The sequence below is a fragment of the Marmota flaviventris genome, chromosome 3 (genome assembly GCF_047511675.1).
Source record: "Marmota flaviventris isolate mMarFla1 chromosome 3, mMarFla1.hap1, whole genome shotgun sequence".
Classification (NCBI taxonomy): Eukaryota; Metazoa; Chordata; class Mammalia; order Rodentia; family Sciuridae; genus Marmota; species Marmota flaviventris.
Window position 1 is genome coordinate 43,091,864 of NC_092500.1, and position 9,107 is coordinate 43,100,970.

At 34.7% G+C, this 9,107-nt stretch overlaps 1 pseudogene; it reads right to left on the reverse strand.

Annotated features, from left to right (window-relative positions):
* Positions 1-7,851: 7,851 nt before the first annotated feature.
* LOC114105123 (oligosaccharyltransferase complex subunit OSTC-like) lies at positions 7,852-8,300 on the reverse strand (annotated as a pseudogene).
* Positions 8,301-9,107: the final 807 nt, after the last annotated feature.

Consider the following 9,107-nt stretch of genomic DNA (forward strand, 5'->3'; position numbering starts at 1 on the left):
CAGCATTGTCAGTGATCTAGACTCCAACCACAGAAGGCAGACGTGGCAGGAGTTAAGAGGCTGGCGAGTATGTATTAAAGTGGTAAATGGATTGCTAATTCAGATATAAATTTGGGAAGAAATGGAAAACCTATTACTTAAAATGACTCCTAGGCATTTACTTATTGAATAGTACAACAGTGATGTTGGGTCTCTCCTTCAAATGCTAGCAGGCATAGTGTAGAGGTGAATTCAGACATTTGCCAGACATCAGGCATCAAGGGAAATCCAGATTGGCTTTTGTCATTTGCAACATTGTTTCAATCTGCATGCTAGATGGTAATGCCATGTCTAGGTTGGTATTACTGGAGTAGGAAGAAAGTGCTAGGATCTCAGATTCTAATTATACATTTAAGACAGACAAAAGTATGTTTCAATTTGTTATACAGCATTACATATTTCCCCAAACCATATGCATGCCTATGATGCTGTCCAATGTTATAGAAATATCAACAGATAAGGCCATCCACATAATCCCAGTAACTTTGGAGGCCAAGACAAGAAGATCACAAGTTCAAAGTCAGCCCCAGCAATTTAGAGAGGTTCTTAGCAAGACCCTGCCTCAAAATAAAAAAATAAAAGGGCTGGGGATGTGGCTAAATGGTTAAGCATCCCTAGGTTCAATCCCTGGCAACAAAAATAAATAAATAAATAAGTAAAAAGAAGTATGAACAGAAAACTATTAAGCAGATTGACCATCCTTCTCTATCAGCTCTCTCTCTTGACAAACTTCATTAAGGTTATCGGGGAAAAATGACTATGTATATAAGTATATGTGTATATATATATATGGTATTGGTGAAGAATGAATATATATTTGGGATCAGTAAAGAATGAATATATATTTAATATATTCATATATCTCCACAAGGGCAAAAAAGAATACAAGACAACAGTGGCTAATAAGACTTCAAAAAATTGAGGAGACAGTAAACAAATGAAGAAAGCATAGTTTACTTTTCAGAATATAAAAAACAGGAATTCAAATGCCTGTAGTACCTATTCGAATCAATCTGCCTTGCAGAATGCGTGGAACATGGGGTGGGGTATATGATTGATAAGACAATTGGATGAAAATCTATGCACAAAGTAGTTGGACTTCCCTCATCCCTTAAATCATTTTCCTGAGGCAGACAGGAAACTACCCAACCCCCATCCATGGTAGCTAACAGAATGCTTAGTCTGGACAAGTGAAGTCAGAGAGCTTCTGGTTCCAGAGACAACAGGCATAGCTTAAAAAAGAAAAAAAAAATAAAGAGGTGAGTTTCTGAGCTAAAAATAGATCATATAAAATATGTACATTGAAGTTTAGGACTAGCAGGCTGCTTCCTTTGCCTTGTTCCCAGAATCCTAGAGAGAATCCTAGTCAGTGGGTTTTATACCCTCCTGTCACCAATACACACCAATCTGCTCCTCGTTTTCACATATGAAAAGGCAACTAATGATTACACATTTGAGAAATGATTAAACATTTGAGAAACGAAAATTTGTGAGACAGTGATTCAAAACAAACGGGGGAAGAAAAAAAAAAAACTCCTGGAGAGAAACAAAGATAATCAATGAAACAGAAACAAACAAACAAACAAACAAAAGTCGTAGTTAATAATATCAAGGAGGTAAGAAAAGATAATCTGTCTTTGTAAAAAAAAAATGAGGCCAACACAGCTTATGGAAATTAAAAATATAAGAAACCAGAAGAGGCGTGCTTCAGCCTCTTTGGATGGCATGGCCACCAAGCTGCGGAGAGACCACAGTCTGGAAGAGCAGGAACGCCAGTAGAAGAAGAGGTACATCAGTGACATAAAGCTGGGGTGGTGAGGCAGAGGAGATGGCAGTGGCAGCAGAGGGCTGTGTGCCTGGTGGAGGCACTGATGAGCTGGCAGGTCCTTGACTCAGGAAAGACTCCTTCATTTCTCTGTGCCTAGCTTTCTTTAGGCCAGACACTGCATCTCCCATCTGGTGAAGGATTTGGTATCATAGGTCCTGGTAGTCTGGAATGGGTCCAGCAGTCTGAGCTGTTAAAGTTTTATCTGGAACAGGAATAAAAATTCCTATCACAAGAAAAGAGGGTGGTGCTTGATGGGGGCTTCCTTTGAGAATCACAACATATTGAAGATGGAGAAGTGCTAAGATCTAACGGATTTAACCAACTTTTTTTTTTTTTTGATCTTGTAAGAAACTTTTGTCTTGGATGCTGATATTTTGGACAGATCCTTGGCTCTTGTGAAGGTGAAACAAAATTTGTCTTGCATGGGAGTCTGTTGTTTTGCTGGTTGCCAAAATTGTTGAAGAATAATGCAATATTTCATCTATTCATGAAGTAATCTGGATTAGTTAATGTAAATGTACCTCTTCTGACAGCAAGTAAATGGAAAACATAATTTAAAAAAAAATCAGAGCTATGAATTGGGTCCTACTGCTGTATTAAACATTTTTTTTGCTTACATAAGACTATTATACTTGATATTTCAGGAAGAAAAGTAATATTGAGCTTTATAAACTGGAAGCTCAGTTAGAAGTTTGCAATTTTGTACCAGCCTTTTCAAAAGTAAAATCATCTGATTAGGTTTGTGTCTTCTTATCCTGGAGGTAGAAATGCCATGGTCCATTGAATTATTGAAAATTTCCTGCTTTTTATAAAGCATTGAAAGATTAATGATACTGAATTCTTCAACTGGAAGGAAGTAGCTTCTAAATGCCTAGATAAATACTTCCTCTTAACTGTGGCAGTGAATTGGTTTGGATTTTGTTTAGGTGCGGAGTTCAGACTTTCTAAGATGGTACTATGGAGTTTCTGAAGGTTTCTGTATGAGGAATATGGGAGCCAAGACTCTGAAGATATGATTGGTGGGAAATGAAGCCTTGACAGCTGTCCATCCAGTGACCAAAGATACAGGGCTTTTTCACCTTGAAAGGTGTGCAGGCTCTGTTCTTCCCATTTGAGAACTCTAATTGTCCTGTATCAGAATTCAGAGTGTGTAAGTTTAAAAACAATAAGTTTAAAAATAATAAAATAATGAGTAGTTTTCTCATTCATTCCCTACATAGTCAGGAATACCATACATTAGAATACCTGCTGTCTTGTATTATTAAAATCAGTTCTGGACTATTCTCATATTTTAAGCAATCATATATGTTAGGCCCTCTTAAACAATGAAAAATAATTTAAATATTTCCATTTATTACTGTTTGCATAAAAATTTTCCTTACTTGAGGGGGCGGACAGGAGTTCATACTTTCAATTTATTGTGAACCAAAAAGATTTATAAAGTAAATACTGTAGCTTTTCCTAAACTTTATGCAGCATCTTCAGACATCTGTATTTAAACAGATTAGGTTTGTGCAATGCTTCTGTAAGAAAAAGAACTGATTATATTTTCATGGTTTATTTTAGATTTCCATTAACTGCCTTCTCCAATCTCATGTCTCAGAATAGACTATACTATTAAATTATAAGAAGTCCCTTCTTTAATTTAATGCTCATTGGTTTTTCTGATTCAGGTCCTACAAACTTAGGAGTTTTAACATTGACATTTCCGTGGACTTTTTAATGTAATATCTTAATAGAGGTTTCCAGCAGGGCACAAGTAAATGGCAGGCTAAGGCTGTTAGATTGTTGCCTTACCCAGTGGCTCTGCACTGCCTGACAAGCGACTAGATTTGCATGTACATGTGCAAAGCTCTGCAAACACCCCCCCCAAAACAACAACAACAACAACAACAACAACAAACTGAATTAGAAATGGATAACTTTGTAATTTATAAATATTGTTTTAGTTAGTTTTATCTAATTTTCTTTCATTAAATACTATATTCACATTATTGCATTTTATTTACTTTGGAATAATTAGTATTTCAAAAATAATTATACGAGTCTATCAGTGCTAATATTAATTGCAAATAAAAATAGGTGTTTGGAATGTTATGGTTTAAGCATATTTTTCATTAGAGTCCTAAAAATAGTGACATATGAACTTAGTAAATGTAAAGTGTTACACAGAAAATGGGTGCATAAAAAAAATTTGTAAAATATGAAGCTTATAAGTTAACTTAAGATATGAGTTTTTAACCTGATGTATATAAGAGTCTTGCCATTGAATTGAGTTTTATAAATCATTATGTTTCTGTACCATGAATCATATATTGATGATGTGTTTTCACAGTAATAAGTCATCATCACTTGGATGTTCCACCTCCATTTAAAAAATATCAATTTAGTTTTTCTTGGCTTTCTCTATATGTCCCTAAAAATAATGTGGGTATGGTTTGTTAAAAACTGAAATATAATTCACAAAACATCAAGTTTTTAGCATTTCAAAGTGTATAGTTCATTGCTCTGACAATGTTGTGTAATCCTCACCATTATCTAATTCCAGAACATTTCTAATCATGATTCAAAAGAAACATCATGCTTATTAGCAGTCAGTCCCAATTCCTCACCCATTCCATGTCAACTACTAGTCTATGTCTCAATGGATTTGCCTATTATGAAAATCTCTTATAACTGGAACCATACAATATTTATTTATATATGACCCTTTGAATTGGGTGTTGTGGCATACAACAGTAATCCCAGCAACTTTGGAGACTGAGGCACAAGGATTGCAGATTCAAGTCCAGCCTCAGCAACTTAGTGAGACCTTTAAGAACTTAGCAAGACCCTTCCTCAAAAAAAATAAAAAATAAAAACAAAATAAAAAGGACTGGGGATGTAGCTCTGTGGCAAAGCACCCCTGGGTTCGGGTTCACATTTAATACTTCTTTGGAGAGAATCTTCTAAAAATGGCTAACGAATTACATAGCAATAGAATATCAATGTAGCACAAATGGATAATTAAATAAAATAACTTTTGACAGATTAGAAAGAAAAACAAAAAAGGAATAAGACAAAAAGATAAACATAAATATTGATATCCCAATATATATTAATCTCATAATCTTGCTACAGCATTAGAAAACAGAAGGGGTAAGAAAGCAGGAGAATTAAGAAAAAAATAATACAGGGCAATTTCTTAGAATTAATCCATGTGAACCAAGGTTGAAGGTCACACCCTACTCACCACAGGATGAACGAAAAACACATGACAGACATATTACAGTTTCTTTGAAAAAAAAAATCACCAGTGAAAATCTAGAAAGCTAAACAAAAGGAAGATGCAGAGATGATTATTTTGACAAAGACTAAGAGTTCTATGACAAAAGACATGCAATCTTAGTAGACTACTTGGCTCAGTGTACACAAATTTTAGATTATAGTGTTAATGTCTGTAATTTAAGCAAAGATTCTTTAATAACTACATTAGGGATGGACAGGTGAGGATAAATTGCAAAAGGTGGTGATTTAGTTAGCAATTCCTCAAAAACCATAGGAAATACTTATAATTGTTTATCTAGAAGCACTGCAGTCAATGCTGGAGGAACAAAGCTGTTGAATGCATCTGAAGAGTGACACTAGGGTTGGAAAAAAATGGTATAGGGTATCTGGTTTTTGATATATCTATCTGATACTCCATGATTTTTACCTATGTCAAAAATTAATAAATTAAATGTCAGTATTTTAGCTTTTAAAAACCACTTAAATCTAACTTTTGTATTGTTCTGATATTATTGATTTACATATTATTTTGTTAGCCTAAAATTTATCTAATGGATCCAATATATAGTAGATTTCACCCATTTTTATGTTTTACTTTGACAGAATTTACTTTCTCTATATGTCCCTAAAAATAATTATTGTCTATATATATGTGCAATATCTACAAGAAAATTATACATTTAAATAAATGCATGTGATCACTTGGCACAAAATATATTTCAATCAAACAACATTCTTATATAATACTGGATGATTATAATACTTATTTCATAATTGGAGAAGCCAGCAGTCTAGAGCATGGACCAAATTTTGGTTAGTAACATTTCACAGGTCCAAAGCCTCACATATTCTCTATGTTTTATTTTATGACTGCTTATGGATATAAATCATATAATTTGTATATTGATGGGTAATTCATTCAGTAAAACAAACATATTTATACCCAAGATTATTAATTCAATATCAAATTTTTAAAAAGACTATGTTTACATGTTAGTAAAGTTGATAAAAAATAAAAATCTTTTTGAATTTTTTGCTTATTTTATAATTTAGCTATATACTTGTTCTTAAATCTACATGGGGTAAGAGAGGCAACACTATCAATCTCAATGACTATCATTGCCAAATATGGCATTTGTCATGATGTATATCTCTTCTAGTTAGTGAAATAGAGTCACTGTGCCATTCCTATTGATCATGATCCAAATGACTCTTTGGCCTTTGGTTAGTCTGTTAGAATGTAACAAACTTCAATAAAAGGTCAAGGATGGTTTCTCAATAGATTAAAGTATATGGTAACTGATAGAGTGTATGGTAACTAATAAAGATAGAGGCTATTGTCTTTTCTTTTATTCGGGACTTTTCTAGAGGGTAGCTAGTATAGTTATGATCTGTTTGCTGCACAGTCCAGAGGTAGCAAAGGAATCCAATTATGGTACTTAGTCCAATTCTGATCTTCTGGTTGCAAATTAGTCTGGGTCAGATCAACAAACACACAAAATATTTTAGCATATGGTATATGTCTTGACTATAAAGTCTCAGGTGAGAATTTCTGTATGGTCACCTTTCTGGTCTTCTGGACTTGTAGAATACAGAGAATAAGGCAAGGACAAGAAGAGATTCTGAAAGGACACAGGGAAGGTTATTACAGACATACAAAAAAGGCAAAGGATATAGTAGGGGGGTTTTGTTGCTTAGTAGAGAGATTAGGTTAGGATGAGGAGTCTGAAAGCAGGACTGGTTGAGGTGCTATGAAAAAAGGAAGAGTGTACAGTATTGACATTGGTAGGTGATTAAGAAAAGTAGGAGTGAGAATTGTTCACAGGTGACTGTCCTCAGATGTTTTCCATTCTAAATTTTGCATGCCATTTTTCTGCAGGCAGTGATGTCCCTTACTTGTCACAGGGAGGTGATAAGGTCTACATATGAGGAATTTTCAGCAGGCATCTAGAGTTCTGATAAAACCCAGGCTTTTTTTTTTTTAAATAGGGTTAGAATCAGTCATGAATTGTTAATTTAATCCCTTCTTCAACCTACCCTGTGTCTTATTATTAATTCAAATGATGACAAGATTACTTATTTGGCTCAGAAACCCTTCCCTATCAGATCAAAATGAAGGTTACCAAACAGAATTCTACTTTTTTTTGTTTTCTTTTTTCTTTTGTTAATTAGAAAAATTATTTATTTCTGTTCCTTTCATACATCTTACTGTTGAGGAAACAGTCTTGCATATATATGTGAAATAACGTACTATCACACACACTGTTTAAAGGCAAAGCACCATTCGTGAAGCAGATCAGCAGTCCAGAGTTCTCAGTTCTCAGAGTTCTTAGAGATCTTGCTTCCTGATTTTACATTAACTTCTGAAAATCAGAAATGTCAAAAAAAAATGTTAAAGGGGGTTGTAAAAATAATCACTTTATTCAATATTATAATTTTAGAAGAACAGTATATTTATGAAATGAAAAACTAAGAAAATGACACTTAACATCATTGGCACAACAGGTCTTCAGGAAAAAAAATACTGTAACAAACTTGTCTCTGATACCAAGAAATTCCAGTCCAAGCTTTCATATATTTCCTATGTTTTCACTTGATACTTTTTACTACTGCTTTTTATTCTTTTCCACATTTCATAAGAGAGGACTGGTATAGCCTTTACAACTTCATCAACAGGAGCAAATCCAGAATCCACTGATTTCTTCTTAAAAGGCACTCTAACCCATCAGATAGCCTGGCAGTTTCATTTTCATGAATACTCTAGCCATGAAAAAGCTCTGTAGGGCACAGATGAATCCAATGAATAGAAGAAGAACTCTATTGAGTTTTGGAATATTTGGTGCAATGGATCGGTCCAGGATTATGAAACCTAAACCCCCCACTGTAAACAGAAAGCTGGATGCAAGTCCTTCCATAATATATTGTCCATTTACTCTGTAGGCCAAGAAAGCTACTGGCTTCTGATGCCCATGGTCATCAGTCTTAGAGCCAAAACTCTGAGGTTCAACAATAACATCATAAATTATTCCTCTGCTGATGAGGATATAAGACACCACCACCAGAGTGTACACCATCATGACCGACAACATGTGCACCCAGGGCAGCTTCTTAGCTTCAGATTGGGACATTCGAGCACTAAGAACAGGACCCAGTACAAAGTCTCCATGTTGGTGGTGTTCAGGGCAGCTCTCGGGCCTCTACTTTTTTTTTTTCTATTTGATTTCTATGTCACTTACCTAACTCTCGAAGCTCTCTAGGACAATTAGATGTATTCCAACCAAGCAACATTGAGTAACTCAACAGACAACATTTGTGTTCCCAAATGTAGCCTCTTTTCGTCTGTTCAGTGTCTTAAATCTTAGTTCTTTTGTTGGAACTATGTAGTGTTAGCAGCACCTACAGCAACACTGGTGCTTCCCACACTCCCATAAGCTCTATCTCATTTGAGATCTCTATAAAAATGTTGCATCAGAGTAAAGACATCTTTGAACCCTTGAAGCTATTTTCCTCTGTTGCCCAAAGTGATTCTGTTATTTGGAGATTATACAGCGTTTTTCATCTGGAAAAGCTTTGTGGAGAAATCCTTCCTTCCCTAATGTTATTAGGTATTGAATGATAGTCCCCTTTAATTGAGAGATGTTCACCTCATCTCTGGATAAACGGGTTCCATGATTTGGTAGGGATGATATGACAGTAATTTGACCCAGAAAAGTTATGAATGGTGAAATAAAGGAAATTTTTCTAAGAAATTCTGAAATTTAAAGAATTATATATTTTGATGTAGCATCAAAGGAACCACTGTCATAGCTGGATGAAATTGAAGATAAGCCATTGAAAAAGATTAGGAGTTTGCATCAGTTGGCAAAGGGAGTTTTCTAAGAAGACAGGTAGGGGCCTTAGGAAGAGACTTACTAGAGGTACTGGTAAAGGCAGGGAATAATAGAATTGTCAAACTCTTATTCTTATTCTCCTG